The sequence below is a fragment of the Aotus nancymaae genome, unplaced genomic scaffold, assembly GCF_030222135.1.
Source record: "Aotus nancymaae isolate 86718 unplaced genomic scaffold, 86718_ANA_hifiasm-v0.15.2.pri h1tg000040l, whole genome shotgun sequence".
Classification (NCBI taxonomy): Eukaryota; Metazoa; Chordata; class Mammalia; order Primates; family Aotidae; genus Aotus; species Aotus nancymaae.
In genome coordinates this window covers 37787554-37814044 of record NW_026988454.1, presented here as the reverse complement: position 1 = coordinate 37814044, position 26491 = coordinate 37787554, and the positions used below count along the sequence as shown (strand labels likewise).

The window sequence follows — 26491 nt, the reverse complement described above, 5'->3', positions numbered from 1 at the left end:
AGAGCAAAATATATTCAAAATATAATTTGAATTGCACCCTTTCAGAAGCACTCCTTCATGCTGGTTTCCCAGTTTTATTACAGTTTAATGTCTTTATTAATACATTTTTATAATACACAAGCAGTTAAGTGTTCATTGTAAAATATATATATAGAAAATCCAAATAAGCATGAAGAAAATTAATTCTCCGTAATCCCACCACAAAGGATATGTTCTTTTTATATTGTTTAAATAAATTATTTGTTCTACTATTAGACTATGTCCAATAGTAACAAGGAGCTTTAACTATAAATTCCAAGATCCTTTCAACATTGAAAATATTCCATTCTGTGCCTGTAATCCCGGCACTTTGGAAGGCCAAGGTGGGAGAATTGCTTAAACTCAGGAGCTTGAGAACAGCCTGGGCAATATAGTGAGACCCCATCTCTTTTTTAAATTAAAAATAATTCCATTCTAATTGATTCATCAGTCATAAAAAGAGAAAAAAACTTAAAACAAGAAGCAACTAGGGTATGTTTTATTTACGGCTTTTCACAATAAAGGAAGTATGGATCTACATGACATTTGTACACTTAGTACACATTTTAATGTGATTGAAACTAAGTCTGAGAAGACTATATGGGCTTAAGAATCCTTGAGTTTAGTTACTGGATATCATCTGGATTTTACATTGAAAACATCCATAACCTTATAGAGAGAATGGGGTGAAAGTATATCCAGAGTCTTAAGAATAAAATGTTCTAATGTGTCCCCAGGGCTTGCAACACTTCCAGTGAGGGTCAAGGGAGTGGTCAGTTGTTCTGGGGTCAGTGCATTTACGAAACAGTTCATGTCTTTTCTGACCCTAGGAAAATCAGAATATACATAGTAAAGTGATCCTCTCAGAAGTCCTACAGCCAGAAAGCAAGCTTGTTTTTATTGAGCATTCCCTCAAACTTATTTGGCTGTCCAAGCTGCTCTCTCACTTCCTACTCCCATCTTAAGTGACAACTGGGAACATCTCAAAGGCTACACTTTGGAAACATCAGTGTGTCAGAGGCACTGGGTCCATCCTGATTTTCCCAGCAGCCCTATCGCCTGCTTGCCATCTTCTACACACACATCAGAGCACCACCACTGCAAACTCACTGCCACTCACCATCGACACCCTGGTGGCTCCAAATGCTACCCCTTGGGACATGCTATCTCCTCAGCGTGGCTACTCTGCTCCCACTTAGGCCTCCCAGCCAGTAAATGCCTTCTCGCCCTTCACCAGGTTCTGGTAAAACTTGCTCATCTCTGCCAGAGAGGCTTAGACATTTTACATTCCAGTTTTCTAGGCTTCCATTTCACATTCAGCTTTCACCCTTCTAGACATTTCTATACTATGTTATAATTGATTGTGTTCTTGTGTAACACCTTACACACAAGTCTAAAAAGGTAAGACCCCTAGATGGTAGGTGGTTTTCCTTTTTTGCTAAGATAGACTGTCAGATCAGAGATTCTTAAGTATTGGTTAAATTAATGAATCAATGAATAGTAAATTATGATACAAGCTCTTTTCAGGGAGGGAAAGCAAAAGGAAATAGCAGATTAAGGTGCCTGTCTATATTCTTATTTCATCAACTAACATATGGTGTTCAAAGTCTGATTAAAAGTGTATTTCTGAGTAACCTCAGATCTCCCCATTTATTATCCAGTGAAAAACACCTGTCAGAGATGGGTTATGCTGTTTAAAAAAAAAAAAAAAAAAAAGGCGGAGGAGGAGGAGGAGGGCAGACCCGGTGGCTCACAACTGTAATCTCAGCACTTTGGGAGGCCAAGGTGGGCAAACCACCTGAGCTCAGGAGATCGAGACCAGCCTGGCCAACCTGGTGAAACCCCGTCTCTACTAAAATACAAGAACTACCTGGGCCTGGTGGCACATGCCTGTAATCCCAGCTACTTGGGAGGCTGAGGCAGAAGAATCACTTGAACCCAGGAGGCACAGGCTGCAGTGAGCCAAGATCATGCCACTGCACTCCAGCCTAGGCAACAGAGCGAGACTCTGTCTTAAAACAATAAAAGAAAAAAGAAAAAGAAAATGAACAAATGCCACCGCATATGTTTTAAAATGGCTTAAGTTATAAGTTTTATGTTATGTATATTTTACCACAACAAAAAAGCAAATAGAAACAAGAATTATTTGTCTGATTGTTATGGGAGAGGGAAACATACTTAGTAAACTAATAAAATACCTACGATTTTTTAACCAATTTCTTTAAACAATTTTTAAATGTGTTGAGCTGAAATTGCAAACAAATCTAAGGATAAAAATAAAGCAAGTGAAAAGTTATGAAAGCATAGATGCATGTTTTTATTATAAAATTAAACCACAAAGAGCCCCTTAATTAGAGAAAATAGAGAGCTATTACTGTAAATGACAGTCCCATTAGTACTCTTTAAATTGCAAGGGACAGCTTACAGCTCACGTGTGACTATGAAGTTAACTGGTTTTAAAATAAAAACACATTCTAATACGATCTAAGAACTGTCTATGAGTGAGATTTTTATGTGGTTCATAAGCTTATTCCAAAAGGCATTCCGGTATAGGGGTTCCTAGGGTACCTGAGGGACAAGTTGTAATAACAGATCCTTGAGCCCTTTACTCATAAATTTTCTTCAAAGGGCATAATGTTCCTGCTTTTTTTTAGACTAATCAGCAGTGACTTTATAGGCAAACTGCTTCTTTATTTTGGAACTTTAATCAAAAGCTCTAGTCTTTATAATATATACAGAAAAAGCAACTACATTCAACTCAATCCATCATTCACATGACTTACAGATCAAACGCATTCTGCTTATTTTATTTTTGCCATTCTTAAAAATGAAGCACTTTTTAAATTGGTTGAACTAAGATTTTCCAGGTTTCCTTTATATATTATGCAACATGTAACTCTGAGAAAAAAAAAAAGATCAGTGAAGAAATAGTTAATCATATAAAATGTGCCAACCCAACCTCAGAAATGACACTTTCCTAGAAATAGTCACGGCCTATCAGATAGAGAGCAGTAATAACTTTCTAAAAACAAATTCCAGAATTTTCTGTTCACCTCTTGTAGTTATTTTTCTTAATCAAACATGGAAAAGGAAAAGGAAAAAAGTATTCTCCATTTACTTTGACGATCCAGTGACAAACAATCAGGTTAGCACTTTCTGTCACTTTTCTTGAGATGGAGTCTAGGAATTCCTGTACTTTTCAACCCCCAGGATCTGCTATAGGTCACATGGTAATGGATTTATTTTTTCCACTACTTCTTATAGACAGATAATCCAGGACCACAAAATAGAAGAAACCAGTTCATACAGAATGAGTGCAGCCAAGAGGCCATCAGCTCTTCCTCTTCCACTTCACTGAGCAATTACTGAACAGACAAGCTGTACACACACTAAATGAACATCGTCACTAACTCTCACTTGTTTTTTGCTTCTGACCTCTTTAAAGGTTTGGACAAAGTAGGTATATTTTTGAGGACACCTAAATAACTTATGAGAGGAGTACAAAGTAAAAGCTATTTATCAATTCTGCATGGCCTGCCATGCCCTTTCACCATGACGGGGACATAACTTCCCCCAAATGATTCCAGTATCAAATACCATTATTTTGTTGCTACTTGTTCTACTTCTAAGACCTAGTGTTTAGATCTTGACATACACATCCTCCCCATTGTGCGGCTTCTCTACCTAGTCCCACGACCCTCTCTCTCTACAGAATTCTACACTTGAATTTCTCACTCATCCCTCTGTGGTTTTCTCGGAGTTGACACTTTATCCTTTTGGGCTGTGGTCCCAGCCCATCCCTTACAACTTAGCTAACATCGCCTAAACTTGACTTCTGAGATGCTGGACCTAGGAAATCAACCAACCTACTTTCTAGCTGACCAGATTCCAGACACGGGCACTCTGGGCCTGCTACTTCACTGTGATTTGTAGACTGCATAATCAATACAATAAAGAGTATGAAGCTATTATGTTGGTGCAAAAGTAATTGCGGTTTTTCCCATTACTTTTGATGGCAAAAACCACAATGACTTTTGCACCAATCTAATACTTGGCATAATGCCCAAGCTATTTGGGAAGGTGGAAGAAGGGACACATTTGCACAGCCACAAACTAAGACTTGCTAAGAACTCTGATCTAAAAAGAGACATACATCAAGGGAAAAACTACATCTTGTCAGCACAACATGAAACATGCAAGAGGTTTCACAAAACTGTAATACATGGCACATCGAATCAGCTTACACCAAAATGTCAGTAAAGAGAAAGGTGTCAGAACGTCCTTTAAAGTACATCATATGTAAAGTTAATAAGAGTGAGTTTCGCCATTTTCAACAAATGCTTTTCCCTCCACATAACCACAAATGTAAAAGAATCTCTGGATAATATTACAGGAGCAATCATGGATTAGCACAGAAGAGCGCGTGCAGTCTCTTCCATCTGGTACAAATAGCAGGAAACAATTATGTATGTAATAAAAGTCTTCCCAATCCTCTGTAAAACCCAGGAACAGAAGCAGAATGAATGAAACTTGCAGGCTTCTATCTAGGTTGGGGGAGTTTTTCTCTCGTTATATACGTTTACCAAGAATTGGTAAGCTGTTATTAGCTAGTTGGACTATTATTCCAACCAGATAAACGTTGTATCATTCAAATTGATGAAATGAGTTTAAAAAGAATGGCTTCTATAAAAACAAAGCTGAATGCCATGTGAATCCTTTAAAAAGCAGGTTGCTAAGAAAAACTGCTCTTGAATTAGGAGAGAGCTAGACGGCTATGAAAAAAACTAGAGAGAAATTTATAAAAATCTAGAATTGTACTGTTATGGCAAAAAAGGTTTTAAACTATAGTACTATAAGATACTTATTATTTATAGAACAGTACAACTCAAAATACATTTATGTCCTTATGTTTCCATATGTTATATGAGCACGGGGAAAGACACAAAGGGGTATACACCAAGTTGTAAATACGGATTTCCTATTTTTGTACTATTGTTTTGAAAGTGGTTGTGAGGACAAGGTCGGGGGGAATAGACTGCATGTAAGAAAAAATTACACAATAAATCACATCATAATCATGAAAGGATGATTATTGAAGTATTAGTGTCAAACAATTTTAATTTCAAACATTTCATCATTTGTATATTTGACAATGAACATTACTTTTTATAATCATAAGAAAAGAAAGCTGATTTTCATTTTGAATTTTTTAATACAAAAAGAGAGTGAGAACAGAGACCATGAGATTGACTTTTGTGGAAAAGCGGGGAATCAATGCCTAGATTTTGCAGGAAAATTGCTTTTTATCTTTGCTGACAGAGTATCTACCCTTATACTAGAGAGGAAAGATTGTAATGAACCATCTCTATCATCTAATTTTCAGAATCTAAAGCTCCACTCTTCAGGGAGTCACAGGATCAGTCCTTCCAAACCTCTTAAATGCTCAGCTTTTGGCAGGACATTTTCTTGTCCATGTTTACCTGCCGTATTTTGGTAGAAAATTAACATTGCCCGTTTATAACTAGAGCTCATAGACCTAAATTCCCAGTCAACTTGTCTTCTGGTAGCTTCTCAATATTTAACTCTGGGCCAGTGCATCATTCATGCAATGCCTGTCACACATTAGAATTTAATTGAAAGAGCAATGCATTCATTATCCTTTGACTTCCCAATAGTTGCAGAGCATCAGATTGGAAGGTGCTTCGTGTTCATTGCAAGGGATAGGGGCCTTTGACACTAAGTTCTAATGATACATTTTTGTGTATATAAAGAAAACACATTCTAAGGAAATTTCGATTCTTTTAAAAGTTCACTTAAAAGAGAAAATGTAATGGGGAACAAATTCTACAAGAAAAATAACAACTTTCTATAGTACAAACTACTAACTCAACAATATCTGGGACCAGAGATAAGAATCCAGCTCCAAGGTGGAGACAGTGGCTCATGCCTACAATTCCAGCACTTTGGGAGGCCAAGGCAGGAGGATTGCTTGAGGCCAGGAGTTTGAGACCAACCTAGACAACATAATGAGACTGCCTCTCTAAAAAAAAAAAAAATACAAATATATATGTATATATATTTTTTTTTCAAAAAAAGAATCCAGCTCTACTTACTGTGTCATAACAATTCTTTGGAGATTTTAGGAAGTAAACACATATGTATTTTTTAACTCTTTAAAAATTTTTTCCCTTTCCAATAAATCTCAACCTTTTAACTTCAGTACTACTTAGAAAAATCCACATACCTCAATGTATTCCTTCTTCTCTATGAATTCAATTATTTATTAGACAAGCTAAAATAGCAGCTACCATTTAGGTGTATGTATCATTTTCTTTCAATGGCAAAAACCACAATTACTTTTGTACAAGCCTAATAATATTAACTCACATATTCAGGCTCACAGAAATTACCTAACTTGCCTATGTTTCTATGCAAATAGAAAGTGATGAAACTGGAATTCAGATACACTGCACACTGGATTATGTGTGAGAGCAGGTATAATGTGCCCAAGACAGGGGTACATGAATGTCTCTGCTTTTGCTATTAGCTCAATTGCTCAAAATATACCTTAGCAGTAATTTTATAAGATTAGGCTTACTCAAATTAAAAAAAGAAGACTATGCAATGAATTAATCTGTACTAATCTAGAACCACTGATAAAGTGAAGTCCTGGAAAATAAATAAATACATTTTTAACAGTTTTTTAAAAGATTAGGTTTACTTTGGAGGAATTCCAGCACCTTGGTTGTGCTCCAGAACTGTTTATCTCCGTATTTCTCCAGGAAGAGTCAAGAGAGAAAAAAATAAAAGATTATTCTAGAGCTACTGCAGGCTAGCATCAATTTTCTAGGTCGCGTGCAAAGACACTTCCATTCACTCTGAGTTAAAAGGACCGTAACTAGGAAGAAGCCCTCCTGGTGTGGCCTTTAGTTTCATACCAGACTATTGGGGAAGCTGGTTCTCGGAAAAAACCCTCCCAGCGGTAGGAATCAGAGTGCACCTTGGTGCAGCTGCCTTTGGCTGACGCAAGAGTCCTGATAGACACTGATCCGACCTGTTTTGCTTCCTGGCTTTTCTCATCCTGTTTTAATAATTCATTTGGTTTTACTTTCACTTACACACACCACACACACCACACCAATGTATCACTAGGAGTTATTACTATACTTAGTATTAATGTCAAGAGCATGTACTCTGAGCTTATGCAAAAATGCAAATATTTTTCTCGCAAAGAAAATACGGTTAATTCCACACATTTTTCTTTTCTCCTAAAAGTGACAAATAGATTGTTTAGATACTATACACTCTGTAATGTACAAAACCAGACCTTTAAGTTTCATGTCAAAAGCGGAAGTCAAACACACAAAAATCAACTAATTTGATTAGCAGGATGGCATAGTTTGCAAATTACCTGCTTTCCATTTTTCTTCTCTATATCTAGTTACTGTCAAAACAGGCAATGTGGCATGGTAGAAGGATTCTGAACTTGACCATCTGGAGCCCTGGAGTCTAGTCCTGGCTCTCCCACTAATCTGTTGTGCAACCACAGGCAAGGGCCTTCACTTCTCTGGTCTTAGTTTCTCGATATAAGAAACAGGAAGAAAGATGAACAGCTTCTAAGATGCCTTGCAGTTTAATCCCCACGTTGGAGACTTGTGATCCCAATGCTAGTACTTTGACAAGGCTTCCCCACTTTAAACTTTCACTTGAACTGTGAATGTCCATGATCATTGCCCAGCACCTCCATTAGAAAAAAAAAAATCACTTGGTTACAGGACTGACCAAACATCTGCTCTAATCTTGCAAAAAAGAACCGAAGAAGCAGCAGAAACGGAGCACCACCACCTTCTGTGCGCACTGAAACTTGTGGTTATTTGATGCTGTTGACAAAGAACGTTATTACACTATTCGTAATTACAAATGAGGTTGGAGGTAGTGTTAGATATTAAGCAGGTTCTATTTCATGATAATTAACAAGGATAGAAAACGACATGGTAAATCACATCAAAAATGTCTTTTGGCTGCTTTTTTAAGCATGCCAGGAAGAACTTGAGTTGCCTTTATTGCTTTTCTTATTCCTGTGCTCCTGAAGGGAGGGGAGAGCAGGTGGAAGAATATTAGTCATCTGCAATTAATTACTCACTGAATTTTCTAAGCCACGATCATCTTTCCTTTTGAGCTTTCATCTAAGTATCTTTAAGAACTTCTGAGTATTAATTATAACAACACTGTCTTGAAATAATTTTTGGCTTTGATTAAAAATCATGTGTCCTACTTTCAGTTACTCTCTTCAGGTGTGCAGCCTAAAGAATCTCAGAAGGTTAGAATGTGGAAAGATGTTGAAGTCTGTCCAGACCGACCCTCACATTTTGCAGTTTCTGAGACTAGAGAGGTTACAGGACTTGCCCTATTTCACCCAGCTAATCAAGAGACAGATTTAGCATAGAATAAACCACATCCTGTTCTCCAAGGCCTCATTTGAGCTTGTGCCAAAATAACGTATTTCATAATAATCTTGTAACCACTCACCTCCTAAATTACTTTAAAAAAGTAATTTATGGATAACTTCCTTAGACACAAGGCCAGCATGTAGGTGGAAATTCCCGCTGCCATTTAAAGATGATCTGAGGACTTACATGAAACGTATTTCCCTTCCTGAAGTTTTCAGTATTTGTGATATAAGCTAAAATTCGGGTAATCAAGATTAGGTTAATCATCGCTGCATGATAAGTTATTCTGGAGATAAATGAGATGAACTGTGTTCAAATGCAAGAAAACAGCCCCTAAACATTAGAAAGTCCACTTTATCTGGCTAGTAACATTAAAACCTAGGTTCAAGCATCATATCTGTAAGGGATAGCAAAAACAAGTGAAATAGCCTCTTTTCTTAATGTCACCTACAGTACCCAAGTTTCTCTAGGGCCACTGAGCAGTGGGGGAAGGACATAAAAAAAATGATTGTGGGCGAGAAAGAAACAGGAGACCACTAAGGGGGTGTCTAAAGCATATTTTTATTAATTCACAATATGGCAGAGGTCCAGCCTTAAAATGCCACACTTAGCTCAAGGGAAGACCATACTGATGTGGTTCAAAGTTGGGCCTTAAGAATCAGAGCTGGCTCCTCCACTTGACACTCATGAAGCCCTGGGCTTATTACTTCACCTCCTTAAGCCTCAGCTTTCTCATCCATAAAGTGGGATAATTGCCCCCCACCACAGAACTGTTGGGAGAATTAAATGTGATAACATATGAACAGTGGTGATGTTAGTCATAAAAAAGTAGTACCCAAGTAGGGCGTGATGGCTCACTCCTGTAATCCCAGCACTTTGGGAGTCTGAGGCGAGCGGATCATGAGATCAGGAGTTCAAGACCAGCCTGACCAACATGGTGAAATCCCATCTCTACTAAAAATACAAAAATTAGTCTGACACGGTGGCGCATGCCTGTAATCCCAGTTACTCAGGAGGCTGAGGCAGAAGAATCTCTTGAACTCGGGAGGCAGAGGTTGTGGTGAGCCAAAATCATGCCATTGCACTCCAGCCTGGGTGACAGAGCAAGACTCCATCTCAATCACACACACACACAAGAGTAGTACTCAATAAATAAACTCAAACTTGCTTCAAGACAATTAGCCCATCTTTACTCCAGGTGTTGGGCCATTAATGGTCTATATAGTTGTGAAGCACAAAGATACTCATGGAGCATTCTTTTCATGAGGCCATTTTTATTCTCTCCTAAAAAGCTATTTTAAATATATATATTTATATATATATATATTTGTGTGTGTGTGAGAGACAGGGTCTCGCTCTTTTGCCCAGGCTGGAATACAATGTCATGGTTCACTACACCCTCAACCTCCCTGGGCTCAAGAGATCCTCCCATCCCAGCCTCCTGAAGAGTTGGGACCACAGGTGCATGCCACCATACCCAGCTCATTTCTTAATTTTTTCTAAAGACAAGGTCTCCCTATGTCGCCCAGGCTGGTCTTGATCTCCTGGGCTCAAGCAGTCCTTCTGCCTCAGCCTCACAAAGTGCTGGGATTACAGGAGTGAGCCACTACACCTGGCCTAAAATGTATTTTTTGTTTATTTGAAGGAACATGTGTCCAACTAATCCTTGTGATCACCAATATTTTTTTTTCTCTAGAGACATTCAGAAAATGAGGTGAAATTGGATTGATCTGGGTCATATTAGAGCATCCAATCTGAATATTCATTCTTTGTCTCTATCTTGTAATATCCTTCTTTTGGTTTCCACCTTTTGTTTGTCACCTCTTACTCTGCCTCACTAGGCTCTCCTCCTCAAAGGAGGTACAGGTGATAAAAAGTGAAAAAAATTATGAATAATAGTTGAAAATACAAATAAATTATGTTAGAGCCCAAAGTCTGGGTGTTTCATGACGTCAAAAACAAAGACCTATACAGAATACATCCGTATGCTTTTTGGTTATGTTTTTTGTGCTTTGCATAATGTCACAAGCCTGCGTTTCTGAAAACAAATAGAAGTACAGAAATTCATTTTATAGAACTCATAAAAATATCCTTTGACTCTATCATCTTTTTCAAATACTCAATTTACTTTATTTTTGCTATGATTAGGGCCAGAATTTTTTAGTAGAAATGATGCCAGGAGGTCTGTTTCGTTTATGTTCTGCCACACATAAAGAATTGGCATTCTGCTCAGACTTTTCAAAGGACAACTCCAAATGGGAGATAAGGCAGAATTTTACACTGGCAAAATATAAGGTCGGGTATTCCTTACGTTAGGTATCAGTAGCCTAAAATCAATTATTCACTTCAGAAAATGCATTGTATCACAAATTGAAATGAGAGTTGCTTGTATCCTATAAATGTCCTCTATCTCTTTTGTTCTTGCGCGCCATCTAGTGTTCTTTAGGGGAATATTTAGCTACAATTCTCAGCCCACTCTGGGCTGGAAAGAAGGCCTTAAAGGTCTGGAGAATGATCAAATAGTCCAATGCCCTGCCTTCATTTTTCACTAGAAGCCGAGTCACTGCTTTCTAGAGGTGAAACAGATAATTTTACTGATCATTTTGAAATTAGATTTTATTCTGGGATACTGGAAACAGTCTCTGTTATACTCTGCTGACTCACTTTATTGCTCATAATCATCATTTACCAAGAGTTTCAGCAGCACAGAATTGAAATATATACACAATGCTCATTAAAGAAAATTAAATATTACAGTGACTTCAAAATTAGACAAATAACTGATTCAGTCAAAGTTATATACTTTATTCAGACTCAGAATGAGTTTGTTCAGACTCAATAACACCTACAATAATCACCTATAAAACAGGCATCGGCCGGGCACGGTGGCTCACGTCTGTAATCCAAGCACTTTGGAGACCAAGGCGGGCGGATCACCTGAGATCGGGAGTTCAAGACCAGCCTGACCAACATGGTGAAACCCCATCTTTAAAAAGAAAAATAATTTTATTATTTTAAAGTTATCTAAAATGTAAAAAAAATTAAAAAAAAAAAACAAAACAAAAAACAGTCATCACCATATACATCATCACCACCATAATCTATCTCAGAGGGTTATTATGGGTGGGGGGGAGAATTTTCAAAGCCCCTAGTAGAGTTTATGATCCACAGAAGCAATTAATGACAGCCATTTTTAATATTGAACAAGTATCCCTATAAAATGGAGTTCTCAGAAGCCAATACTCCATTGGATCAGCACCCATCAGGACAAATCAGATATGGTCTTGTTCAATAACTATTCTTTCTTCCAACAGTTCTTCCCCATGCCGTATGCAGTACAATGGAATTGGTGATGGCAGTGGCTCTAGTGCTCACAGATAGAGCTCCATTTCCATTTACAGCCAAGTGACCTCAGACTTTCTTTTTTTCTTTTTTTTTTTTTTTTTTTTTGAGATGGAGTTTCGCTCTTGTTGCCCAGGCTGGAGTGCAGTGGCACAATCTTGGCTCACTGCAACCTCTGCCTCCTGGGTTCAAGCAATTCTCCTACCTCAGCCTCCTGAGTAGCTGGAATTGCAAGCATGTGCCAATGCCTGGCTAATTTTGTATTTTTAGTAGTAATGGGGTTTCTCCGTGTTGGTCAGGCTGGTCTTGAACTCCTGACCTCAGGTGATCTGTCCACCTCGGCCTCTCAAAGTGCTGGGGTTACTGGCATGAGCCACTGTGCCCGGTCTGACCTCAAGACTTTCACTTGACTTCTCTTCAGTGCAGTTTCAATATCTATCAAATAGCGATAATGATAACATCTATGTCATCGATTTTTTGTGAGGATTAATGTGCTGATATGTGTACCTGGCACCTAGCAAGTGCTACATGATTAAGTTGTTAAGTATTAGCTGGAATTTAAGGAAAAATAAAAGTTGTTTACAGGCTGGGTGTGGTAGCTCATGTCTATAATCCCAGCACTTTGGGAGGCAGAGGCAGGAGGATTACTTGAGGCCAGGAGTTCAAGACCAGCCTGGGCAACATACATTTGGACACAAAAAATGCAAAAAGTAGCCAGGCATGGTATTGCATATCTGTAGCACCAGCTAATCAAGGGGTTGAGGGGGCTGAGGCAGGAGGATTGTTTGAGTGAGCCCAGGAGTTTGAGTTTACAGTCAGCTATAATCATGCCATTGCACTCCAGCCTGGGCACCAGAGTAAGACTCTGTCTCTCTGAAAAAAGAAAAACAAGAAAGGAAGAAGAAAAAAAATCATTTACTTTGTACCTGTTCTAATAACACTGTTATAGAGCTAAGTGATATTTAACAAAACCTAAATTTTTGAGAAAAAGGCTACTACAATACATAGGTTGGTGTTTCTAATATATAAGTTAAAAAGTCACCTTGAAAGATCTTTTCAACAGAAGTATTTTTATTTTAAATAATAATACTAACTTTCTCTTATTTCTTCCTCTGTGCTCCCTACTGTGCTACATGCTTTTGGTTATTATGTGACTTAATTCCTATGACCACACTCTGAGGGAGGAGAGCATGACCATTTTCCAGACTGTATAGATGAGGAACTGAAGCCTTAGAGAAATTAAGGAACTTAACCAAGTTCAGAGCTGGTATGTACAGGTGAAACACACAAAATAGGCTCCAAACCCAGGAATGTTTATAACTGCTACACTAAATGCCCTCTCCACTTATAAATGGTTGACGTAGTGTCCTATAAATGCTTAAACATAAAATAATCCCTAGCTCCTACAGCAAATAGCTTAATTTCTCTAAGTCTCCATTTTTCTTAGATGTAAAATGAGATTCAATGGATTAGATGGTCCAAGACGCTGAAAACTCTAGAATTTAAAGCAAACATTTTAACTTCATAAGTCTGACTGGTAAATCTAGGATTTTGCTTATTTTGAATTTAAAAATAAGTCTATTGTCTTAATTTGTCTTAATTCATTTGGGCTGCCATAAAAATATATCATGAATTAAATGGCTTATAAAAGATTTCTCATAGTTCTGGAGGGTGGAAAGTCCATGATCAAGGCAAATTCAGTGTCTGGTGAGGCCTCACATTCTGGATCATAGATAGTACCCTCTTGCTTTATATTCACATGGTAGAAGGGCTAGCTAGCTCTCTGGGGTCTCTTTTATAAGGGCATGAATCTCAATTATGAGGGCTCTGCCCTTGTGACCTAATCACTTCTCAAAGATATCACCTGCTAATACCATCTCCTTGGGAGTTAGGATTTCAACATAAAAATTTTTTGGGGGATGCAAACATTCAGACTATAACAGGATTGTTCTACTGGATTCTCTAATTAGCATTCTCCCAATTATAAATCATTTATATCAGTATAAGTAATTGTTAGATGTGATAGTATCTAATTCAAAATTTGAAAAGTATAGGATATTTATCCTTACGTAAATAACATCACAATATATAAGGCATTACATTTATATTAAAATATATAAAATGAGACAACTTGCTTGTTAATTTTCTCTTATTTTGTAATATTTAAACAATTTATATTAAAAATACTATCACTTTAATTACTTATTAGCCAGTCCCAATTTATTTTAGTGACTATAAAAAAGGGGGAAATCTGCCACCAGTCAACCTAGATATTAGCAACATTAAACCTCATGGGCGTTTTGTTTTTATTTTCCTCAAGTCAGCCAAACAGGTCTAAGAAATAGGAAGACAGTAATATTGGTGCCATCTTACATTCTTTAGCATTCGATTAACACACATGCAACAGTTGAAAGGGATTACTTGCTATTATAATGCTGACATAATAGTACTGAATTCACTCTCAGCGCCCATAAATCATTCTATACAGCCAGGGTTGGAATGGCCTGGCCAAGAATGTGAATTTGGTAGTGGTAGCCAAGATAAGGGAACTGAGCGCTTAACAAATGAACACATTAGGGTAGTAATGACTCTTTATTATTATTTTTATTTTAGAACTAACCTAGTAATGACTCTTAATAGAGAAGGAAGAAGATATCCCCACATCCCTGGCCATCCATTGTAAGGTTCATAATCCTTCACATACACTATTTTCATTCTCTTCATAGGACTTATAACTCCGACATATTTATTACCTAATTTCATTTTTAGTTTATAAATAAGAATCATGTATATTTATTGTGTACTTGTTTTGAAATACATATACATATGGAATAGCTACATTGAACTAATTAACATATACATTACCTCACATATTTTTGTGGTGAGGACACTTAAAATCTATTTCTAGCAATTTTCAATAACTCAATAAATTGTTATTAACTATAGTCACCAAGTTTTACAATTGATCTCTTCAACTTATTCCTCCTAACTGAAATTTTGTGTCCTTTGACCAACATCTATCTCCCCAGTCCTGCCCACCAACTCCTAGGTCCCTGGTAACTACCATTCTACCCTCTACTTATGAGTCTGAGTTTTTTAGATTCTTCACAAAAGTGACATCACGTAGTATTTGTGTTTCGATGCCTGGATTATTTCACGTAACCTAATCTCCTCTAGGTTCATCTATGTTGACCCAAATGACAGGATTTCTTCTGCTTTAAGGCTGAATAGTATTTCACTGGATATATATACACCATATTTTCTTCATTGGTGGACAGTAAGGTTGATTCTATTTGTTAGCTCTTGTGAAAAATGCTGCAATAAACATGGGAGTATAGATATCTTTTTGACATACTGGTGTGATTTCCTTTGACTATATCCCTGGTGGTGGGATTGCTGGGTAACATAGCTACATTTTAAATTTTTTGAGGAACCTCCAAACTGTTTTTCATAATGACTATACTCATTTACACTCCAACCATGATGTGTTTATCAATTGTTTCTCTATCAAAATTCAGGTTTCATGACATGAGGAATTAACCTGTCTCCTATCCTCTGTAGACCTAGTACCTAGAACAGTAGTACCTAACACAGTATAGTTGTGTAGAATATATTTACTGAGTAATGAATGAGATCACACAAATGGTTAAAAAATAAGTTACCTTCTCTCTCTGGATTTTTTTTTTTTTTTGAGACAGAGTTTCACTCTTGTTGTCCAAGCTGGAGTGCAAGGGTGCAATCCCAGCTTACTGCAACCTCCACCTCCTGGGTTCAAACGATTCTCCTGCCTCAGTCTCCCGAGTAACTGGGATTACAGGCGTGTGCCACCATGCGTAGCTAATTTTTTGTATTTTTATTAGAAAATGGGGTTGCACCATGTTAGCCAGGCTGGTCTCAAACTCCTGACCTCAGGTGACCTGCCTGCCTCAGCCTCCCAAATTATTGGGATTACAGGCGTGAGCCACCGCACCCAGCCTCTGGATAAATTTTATTGCTAACACCTTGTTGATAGTTATTGTCCTTTCTACCTTTCTACCACTAAGACGAATCTCCTCCTACTTCCATTTACAAGTGTATCTTAATCTGAAAACTCTTCTAGACAATGACAGACAGTGATTGCTTAGTATCCAGCTGTTAGCAGCCTATCCTACTCCTGAGCTGGGTAGATGTTTGCCCTCATGCACCCAACTTTCCTTCTGGACAAGAGCATTTCAGGGTAGTTCTACCTCTCCTTCTGAAACTTCCTGTCTTCTTGTAGACTAGATGCTCCATTTGGCAACATGAACTGTGCACATCTTCATCATGCTTGGAGTTACAAATTTCCTTATGGATTGAGAGACTTGCATCTCATAAGTATCTTTACTTTTTATTAGGAGATACATATAATGTGCACCATGACATGTGTCCGACGTACTCCCGTCCCGAATCCTTACTTTCTGAATGAAAACCTGGGTGTCATTTGGTACTGTGAGATAGACAAACCCACATCCACAACTTGCTTCAGATGCCACCTTCACCACACCCCTCCAGCCCTTGCACAAACCTAGAGTAGTTCCGGCAAGGCTCCCCACATCTGAACTGCACATGAAGACACTAGGCTGACCATCAGGCTTTTCCAGACTACAACCCCTCTGCTTCCCTCCATTTGGAGGTAGATCTCATTTTGCGAAATCTGTGAAGAGGGCAGCAGATGGCAACAGGCTGACACTTTATACTGTAGCATAGTTTCTAAGATCAACTTGACCTCATACTCTGGGAGTTTGAGCACAAGGTACACAGTATCACATCCCTTTGATGGGGCATGAGCAATTAGACAAATGGTAGCCCTGCTGCTATCACACTGGATCACCCTAGACTTGGGTGTATTATACTTCCTAGCCTGGTTATTCCCCCACCATATCCTACATTTCACTTGAGATCATTTGAAATAGACTTTTTACTTGACAACTTTGACAAATCCCATCTTTCCCCCAAAGAAATCTATATCCAGGGCTACGCACAGACCTGCAGGCCTTGTAGAGCTCTATGGGAAAAGACTGTCTTTCATGCACAGGCTCGGTAGTACCTAAGGTGTCTTTAAAATACAGATTCCTGAGCTCCAGTCTCAAGAAATTTTGATCCAGGAAGATTCAGCTGGGGCCAGAGAATCTGTATTCTTCAAAAGTTAATTCACTACTGGCACCACCCAACCATCACTCAACTCTCCACCTCATTATTTCTGAAGTATATTCATGTTAGGAGCCCACTGACCTAAACTGCACACCTATGAGCAATGCAAAAAGCTTCATCTTGCTCTCAGAATAAGGAAGGACCCATTCATTCATTCATTCATTTGTGCATTAGATATCATGCTAAAAATCTTTAGGGAAATAAATAATAGAGTTTCTTTGGGCAGGACTGACTACATAATTTATGGGGTACAGTGAAAAATAAAAATGTGACGCCCTTGTTCAATATATTTTTTTTAAGAGACAGAGTATCACTCTGTTGCCCAGGCTGGAGTGCAGCGGCATGATCTCAGTTCACTGCAACCTCTGCCTCCTGGGTTCAAGTGATTCTCTTGCCTCAACCTCCCAAGTAGCTGGAATTACAGGCATTTGCCACCACACCCAGCTAATTTTTGCAATTTTAGTAGAGACGGGGTTTCACCAAGTTGGCCAGGATGGCCTCGAAATCCTGACTTCAGTTGATCCTCCCACCTTGGCCTCCCAAAATCCTGGGATTACACGTGAGCCACTGTGCACAGAGAAATTAAGATGTCTTTATCCCTGTAAAATAGGACTCAAGAAATATTAAGAATCTCAAGACAGCAACAGCAGAGCATTAAACCAAGCATAGGGCCCAGCTGACCATGGGCAAATCATGTTCATTTTGAGAATCCACTTATCTAAACTACACTCCTCGGAACAATAAGAAAGACAAGAAGTACTTCATTTGGCTCTCAGAACAAGGATATCCCTTAGAACTATATCCATAATGCTGGCCCAGCCTGTATAGGAAGAACGAATCTAGAACATTCCCACTTGAGAAACAAAATTCCACTAACAGGCAAAAAGTGATGAGTCAATCAAAAAAAAATGGTAACGATCATTAAGAAACAGTCTGCATCTCAATAAACTCTTCTAGTTGAATAACTAGACTTTGCACTTCCAATGAGTATGCTTAAAATAACAACAGAATAATAAATTAGCATTCTCCATTACTTTGGGGTTTTCTTGGGTACTATAGCTTTCTAGAAGATATAAAAATAAATCCTTAGAAAATTCCCTCTTTGTTGAGCTGACCAGGGGTTATGCAAGTGATATCCATGAAAAGGAAAGCACAACAGGTCTTCTTCATTTCTACTTAACTCACAATAGCTTCTAATATCCTTTCTAATCTTAATAATATGCAAAAAAGTATGAAAAATTTCACTCAAGACAGCCAGGTTGAAACTTGAATTAATCCAAACGCACTTAATAAATCAGCTCTTTCATACTACAGAACATTATTCTTGTTAAGCCATTTGTCAAACTCAAACTCCAACATTTCACATTACTAATCATCATGATTCTATAATACAGAATTATGCAGTTTAAGAAGCTGATGGCTATTTTGTTGTATGGATTTGGGGATCTATAAACCCAAGTCTTGGTATTTATTCCTATCCCTTTAAGATTAAAGAATTAAAAAAAAAATAAAGGGTGCAGACTAAAAGCATGACAGAAATGCCTGTGCTTCATAAACACAGTGCTTAACAGTTTTTTGTACGGATCATGATTGTCGAGGTTACTATATTAGCTGCCAAAGTGCCAAAGGCTTGGTTCTTCTACATGTACTGTTTCATTGTTGTTTTGCCTTATTTGTATTCAGACATAATACTTGGCTTCAGAACATTATAAATAGCAATCAACAAAATTAAAATGAGCACAGCCAGCATACAGTATGTTGAAACTGTGGTAGAGGGGAAACAAAAGCACACACAGAGTAATAAGGGCTTTATATTGTTTAAAAGGCACCTTACCCAGATGTTAAGGGATGTTTTCTCCTTGCAAACCGAATAGGAAGAGCCAGGAAAAATGACCTCCCTAGCACCGCAGCCATTTCTAGAAGGCACGTGTACATTTAAGTTTCTTGTTCTGACACCGTCTAAGGGTAGCAAAATGTGAGCCATTCATGAACATCCAAAATAAAATCTCACTGACTTCCCAAGAAAAGTAGAAAAGGGAAGTATCAGGTATAGAATCACAATTTTACACACTGAAAACAAATTTACAAACTAATACAGTACTTGTCAAATTTACTAAAGAAAAAGAATTTTGCTGAATTGAACACTATACCTTTTGGACTACAGTTTTATTGCAGTCCACTGACAAATGTAATATCCATTCGATAACAAAATTCCAGCTTATGAATTTTCTGAATACTGGTAATATAACAAAATCTATGTCTAGTAGTTGTTTTGAACTTATCAAAACATCTCATACATACTTTAACCAGCAAAGCCTATATGATAGTTCTAAAAACCAGGACAGGTAAGTATTCTTCAGAATCATTCCTTTAAAAATACATTCCAGCCCTGGGAATTCTGAGTTGGTGAGCCTGGGGTAAGGGCCAAGCCTGGTCTTAAAATAATTTTAAAACTCCCTGGGTGATTCTGAAACACATCTGGGGCTCAGAACCACTGTTCCAGACAAATGGTTCTCAAGCGGTCCCTAGACCAGACACATCTGGGAACAGGGTCCAAATGCAACTTTTGCAGTTCCTCCCACACATACTAAATTAGAAACCCGCTGGGAGGAAGGAGGAGTTTAACAGGCCCTCTGTGGGATTCTGGTTCAACTTTGAGAATCGCTGTTTATTCTAAAGATGAGTTATATCAAAATTGTCTGTCTTGTAATTACTAAAACAAAGCTACCAGACCTTTCACCAGATTTTGATAGTTTCTATATTCATCATTCAAATCAACATCAATCTTAGACATTTACTACTCCATGTAAGGACCTAACAGCTGCTACTTTGGAAGTGTTTCTACAGGCAGTCACTTGTAGGATCTTAGTCTCCAGCTCTTTCTCTGGGTTACAGCAGAGGTCAGCACACTTTTCCTGTTAGGGCTAGATAGGAAATGTCTTCAGCTTTGCAGGCCACATGGTCTCTGTCACAAACAACTGTCATATACAACACATATGTGAATCGGTGTGGCTATGTTCCAATAAAACTTTATTTACAAAAGCAAATGTCAAGCCAGATTCGGCCCAAGGGCTGTAGTTCTTGTAAACTCCTAAGTTTAAGAAATGATGACAGACTAGTTGGGAAAGCAAAACAAAACACAACACATCACTCCTCATCCATGAAGGCACACTCTCCAATGAGTACAAACTTAGCCAATCTGGAAGGACAGACTTCCTTCCAGATGAAGGACAGACTATAAGGAAAAGGGGAGAAAGAGAAAGTGGTTCATATATTCACTTATCCACACAGTAAACATTAATTAATTGCACACTACTGTTTGGAACCAAACACCAAAGCCCTACCCTCACAGACCCGAGTTTAACAGAAGAAAAAAAAAATGGATTAGAAAGGAATAAAAAGAAATGATGCTTTAATACTGATCAAATGGTTCTGAGAGTGTAGGGTTGATGGACAAGGTCTGAAGCAGCCAGGAAACAGGTGACATGAGGCTTGGATCTTCAGAGATGAAGAGGATGAAGCCACTTGGGGAAAAAAGGGAGAAAAAACATTTTCTCCATGGGGAGACAGCAGGTGCAGAGGCACAAAGCTCAGGATTAATACATTCAAGAAACAAAGAGAAGATCAACATAGCTGGACCACAGGGACAATGGAAAGAAAGGGGAGACAGACTTGGAACATAGGCAAATTGGGATATACCTTGTCTGTCTGAGAAGTTTGAAGTGTATGCAGATATGCAGTATTATAAAAGCTGGAAACTGTCACAATCAGAATCTTTAGGGAAAAAAAAACCCAATAGATATCTGGCTGTAGCATAAAGGACCAAACAGGAGAGTATTGCAACTTCCTACAATATTAATTGACTAAATATAGGTCAACATAAATAAAAAACAGAGAGGCTTTCCAAAATAAGAAAGATATTTGAGAATAGAGCATTGTGACATGAATACCCTGCCATGGTAAACCATGTTTATATTCAGGGAGGTAAAGGAAGACAAAGTTTTAAATGAAAAAAATAAGGAGGATTACATAATTGCTTTGATATAATTATCCTTGGCTACAAAAATCAACAAGGGTAATGCCAGTCGAAGACTGAACCCGCAGTTGCTGGGCAGATGTCACTGCAGAAGAATTTTTTGGATAAGCTTTTAATGGCATTTGTGCAAGCTGGTGATTTCTTTGGTCTTTTGTAACTTTTTTTTTTAATCAGACATACAAGCATGAGTACCTTCCCTTCATAGCCTTCTGCAATGCTTAACAGACCCAGTGAAAGATAGAAGTTGATTGAACCAAAGTAGGGACTGGTAGAATGGATGAGAGGAAAAGTTTTACAAGGCTTTTCTGAACTTGCATAGACATTCTTTCCTGCTGGATGGAAGAGAAAGAGCTAAAAAGATTCTCCTTGATCATTTGAGAGACTAGAAAAGGTCAGACTTAACTGAGACAGGAAATACAGCAGGCGGAGCAAGCTTGAATGACAAATACCGTATTCTATTATGGATATCCTGAATTTCAGACATCTGGGGAAAGATACAGAGGTGGTCTTAAATGTTTATTTCATAAAGTAAGTTATATGAAATCACTCGAAAAGCTTGGAAATAGAATGCAAACAGTACTAATATTTTTAATAATTATGTCATGACACATCTATAAAATGGAATGTATTTGAAACCAGAGTAAGAGTTGAATACATTCTCAGAGAGCAATAAGGAGACTATTGCAGGATTTCTCCCTTCTATGTTTCAAGTAGCCCCTGTCTGGGGGGTCTGGAGGAAGCCCACTTCCTCCTTTACTCATAAGTACTTCTGGAAAGATGAAGACTTATGAGCAAAAAACCAAAAAGTTTGATCCTGTCAGCCTTCGGACCTCTTCTGGTCTACTCCAAGTCAGAGTGGTCCTCCCAAGTTCAGCCTCTTCCTCGTCTACTTCTAGTGAGACGATTCCAATGTCACGAGAGTACTAATGCCCACGTGTCTGCTAAAGCAGGATAGTGAACAAGTACAACTTATACAGAAGGTCAAAGGATAAAATTCAGCCTTCCTAACTGCACGGAATGTAGTGCTGCCAATGTAGGTTTTGAAAGGGGTTGAGAAAAGCAGACCCCACAGATCACAGAGCCCCAGTAGCTGGTGTGCAGTAAAATATTTAATAAATAAATGAAGTGACTCTGTGGCACATAAGCTTTCTTACTCGGTCTTAGAGTAGACATTTTCCAGCTTATTTAAGCCAAGAGATGTTTTATCAGAATAAACCATTTTCTCTGAAAATAACAACACTGGTGTCAAAAAGGGTTCACAGGACAGATACCAAAAATATTACCTGTAAGTTTGAGTGCTAAGATTGTAGAATACTTCATTCCTTTTGTAGACGAGTCCCTGTATTTTCTTAGTTTTCTATAGGATACCAAAAACATTATAGCAATTAAGTTTGGGTGGAGGGATTATGGTTTAATTTCTTTGAGGACAAGTCTGTGTATTTTCTAGGTTTTCTATAATGAAAATACATTACATTTGTAAATAAAAATAAAAAGAGAAGTCTATGTGCTGGCTTCCACCTCCACGGCTACCTCCTTAGTGCAAATTACCAGTATCTCCTGTCTACAGCAATGGCGTCTTCCCTGATCTCCAGCTTTCCCTCTTGACATTCTCCACATAGCAGCCACAGTGCTCCTTTAAAATGCATCCTCCAGTGGGTTCCACTGCACTTTAAAAATTCAGTCTCTATAGCCCTTGCCTATCTCTCTAAACTTATCTCCTTCCTCTTGTCTCCCCCACACCCTAGTCCCCACCTCATTCCCACCCCCATACTCCATTCCTACCATTAAACCATGACACACACACACACACACACACACACACACACACACCCCTCCAGTGTGACCACACTGCTCTATATCCATTGCTAGAGCAAACCAAGCAACCAGGAACACGTCCCCAGACTTCAGCTCCATTCCAGGTTCAAATCCTCAGAGAGAGCTTCCCTCAGTGCCCTACCGGAAGTCACACTCTATACTGTTTCTTTGTCTGCTGTTCATAGCCCCAAGAAATGTGAATATTCAGATTCCAACTGGACTTTCACATTTGATAAGATGTCTGCCATGGCCCTCACTTAACCTCCATTGCTGAGCTACTTAGCAGAAACAGTATCACTGAGAAACAATACCAGACTTTGCCTCAAACCTCAGTATATGTCTGTGTTCTCAAATTGTATTCCTAGCAGTGACAATCTGAAAGTCACTGGCTGGGCTAAAAGCTAACTATACCCTTGAAGATGACACAGAATCCCTTCAATTTGGGCATGAATATATCAATCCTAAAACTAATTCCATTTTTCTGGCATCTTGCCTAGACTATACACAGTTAATGTTTGAGTATTTCCAGTTCTCTGTAGGTACCAATTATCCTTTCATTAAATTGCTAAAACCAAAGTTAGGAATCATTTAAGTAATGGAAAATTTCTTTATTAAATCAAAACCAATCAGTGACTAGCACTAAGACTGAAACCTATCATACTATACAAATACAGCTGAATAGCTCTTTTTAGACTGTTATGAAAAATTTGAAGGAGGGAATAACTGAGAAGGTTCTCTATTTGATTGTGATGATGATGATGATTTTTTTTTTTTTTTTTTAGAGATAGGGTCTTGCTCTATCACGCAGGCTGGAGTGCAGCCACAAGATGATGGCTCACTGCAGCTTGGAACTCCTGGGCTCAAGGGATCCTCCTGCCTCAGCCTCCCAAGTAGCTAGGACTACAGGCATGTGCTACCACACCAGGCTAATTTTTAATTTTTTTGTAGACAGGATCTATGTTGCCCGGGCTGGTCTCAAACTCCTGGCCTCAAGCCATCCTCCCAGCTTGGCCTCCCAAGTAGTTGAGACTACAGGCATGAGCCATCCCACCCTGCTCTACATTTCATTAATATATTCAATTATCTATATGTTATTTTGTTATAATAGGTATAATAGGAATAATATATAACTAATATTTATATGAAGATAAAAACATTTCTGATTATATAGCCCTTTACTGAACGTTCTTGGGATATATTCTGGTCCAGGTTTTGAGAATAAATAAGCTATATACATGAACTATGTTCGGATCCTAAGCACTAGTTGAGTCCATCTCTAAAGCAGTAACAGAGAAGTCTGTAATCTCAGCACTTTGGGAGGCCGAGGTGGGCGAATCACGAAGTCAGGAGTTTGAGAATAGCCTGGCCAACATAGTGAAACCCTGTCACTGCTAAAAATACAAAAATTAGCCAGGTGTGGGGGCACATGCCTACAGTCCCAGCTACTCAGGAGGCTGAGGCAGGAGAATCTCTTGAACCTAGGAGGTGAAGGTTGCAGTGAGCCGAGACTGTGCCATTGCACTCCAGCACTGGTGACTAGAGTGAGACTCTGTCTCTCTGTCTCTGTCTCTGTCTCTCTCTCTCTCTCTCTCTCCATATATATATATATATATCAGTAGAGATTAAAGAGTCACCCAACAGTTCTTACTTAATGAATCTAAAAGCAGGGAAAACACATTAGAACTGAAATTCTAGTACTATTTAATTGTTAAAAGGGAATTCATTATATTCCAAGCATGCGCTTCACAGACTAACTCCCTCTAAGGGAGCTTATAAAATCTCAGTTGTTTTCTATCTGATACAGAAGAGACATGAAGGGTGGATGGGGGTCTGGGATTGAGGATGGGATGGACTCACCATGATTCTCACCCCTTAAAATGGGAAACATAATGTCTTGCCCTGAAATAGTTTTACTCCTCATTGTGTCATAATTGGGTGACAGAGGAAAGAAGGAGAGAAAGGAACAGAACAGTCTCTCTTTTGGATATTCAAATGCAGAAATCACTTTTTCTTGTTTTCTTCTTTTGACTGATCATTAAGGCACTACTCTAGGTGACTGCTGAGTGTGGAACTCAGCATTAGAACACATTTTATGTCTAACAAGAATAGGAATGATCATTGCTGGTTAGGGACTTACCATCCCAGACAATGAGACCGACACAGAGACAGAGACAAGGGTATGGAAGACAGTTTTTCCTCAGTAAAATCCTGGGTCTTTGAGAGCTTCTGAGAAGGGCACTTCTTATGTAATTTCACTAAGGGACACCTGGGTGGGACCCGAGCCGCTAGCAGCACGAACAGGCAAAGATCAGATGTCAAACTATGAACATCAGAGACCACAGACAGCTTTTGTCTTTCCCTGAGTCCACTGAGGGCTCAGGAAGTGGAGTGTTTACTAATCATGCTGGGGTGCTGACACCTAGAAAAGGAAGAAATGGGTTTTTCCAAGATTCTGGGCAAGTAATCAGACTTCAGAGAACTTTGTCCTTTTGTAGAACAAAGCTTGTTGACTGAATGTATGTGGGTTCTAGTCCCTACAGGACAAACTAGAAATAGGAATTTCTAGCCCTATACAAGCTTGACCCCTCACCCTTTCTTACTGGAGCTGTGTCCTCAGGTTTGTCTCCTTCTTCTAGCGTTGTTAGAATTTCCTGGCTGGTTCCAATCATCTTTAATTAACTCTTTTCAGGGCTGAGACACAACTTCCCTGCCTTATGCACCTGCCTGAATTTCAGGTTGCCTTCATAGACCTGTGACGATCTCCCATGGAAAGCTATGGAAAACAGCAAGTACATCAGTGAAGGCTTGGATTATCAGTTATAAGGCACATTTTGAATGTATTTTACAGTTTGTCTATAAAGATACTGTCACTTATTCATGGTCAAATGGGCCTGCCAGGGAATGCATCACAAATGCTAAATTATGTTTACAAAAAGGCTTTAAAAGCAATCAACCGTCCAGAAATTACAACTTTTTTTCAGTCAAGTAGTCACCACTCAACAAGTATTTCCTTGTCTTTTTTCTTCCTCTGCCTCACTGCAAGATTTGTCCTCGTTTTATTTTGGTTTTGATAAGAAAAAAATCCTTTGATGCCTCAGAGAAAGAAGACAGTTATTATTATTGAGTTGTTTTAAATAAGTGTATATTTAAGCATGAAGCAAGTCTAATATTAAACTAGGAAGAAGACATTTTTCTGTCCCATTTGATTACAATTACTGAACGTTAGACAATACTTATAGACCTACTATTATCTTATTAACTGAAGATTTACTTGGGAAAGTGCTTTCTCTTAACACTGCTAGCCAAATAAATAGCAATGGAAATTGTAGCTATGATTAGTTGACATTTTGGACCGGTTTTCTTTGGTGGCACAGAGTTAAATATGTTTATGCAGCTGCTCTTGGATTCATTTTTTACAGACCCCTTTCTTACACTTTTTTCTTCTATATGAGGAGCCATATGAAGATGTTGACTTTCCACAATTTCCATCAGAAATGTTATTTTGCAAATGTTTGAAAATATTTCTTTACTTTTAAACCAATGCTTGATTGGAGAAGTCATCCTGCTCAGCACACAAAGATGAAGAGAGCTAATTTTAAATTCTTGTTTAAATTTGTGTCTCGTATTTATTTCAAGAGTAAACCCTGAACACGTTTGGGGT

General features: G+C 38.3%; 1 protein-coding gene across 1 annotated transcript in view; it reads right to left on the bottom strand.

Moving 5' to 3' along the window:
• ARHGAP18 (Rho GTPase activating protein 18) overlaps positions 1 to 26491 on the bottom strand; it is a 193862-nt gene that overhangs the window by 166702 nt on the left and 669 nt on the right. The gene's annotated exons all lie outside the window — the stretch shown is intronic.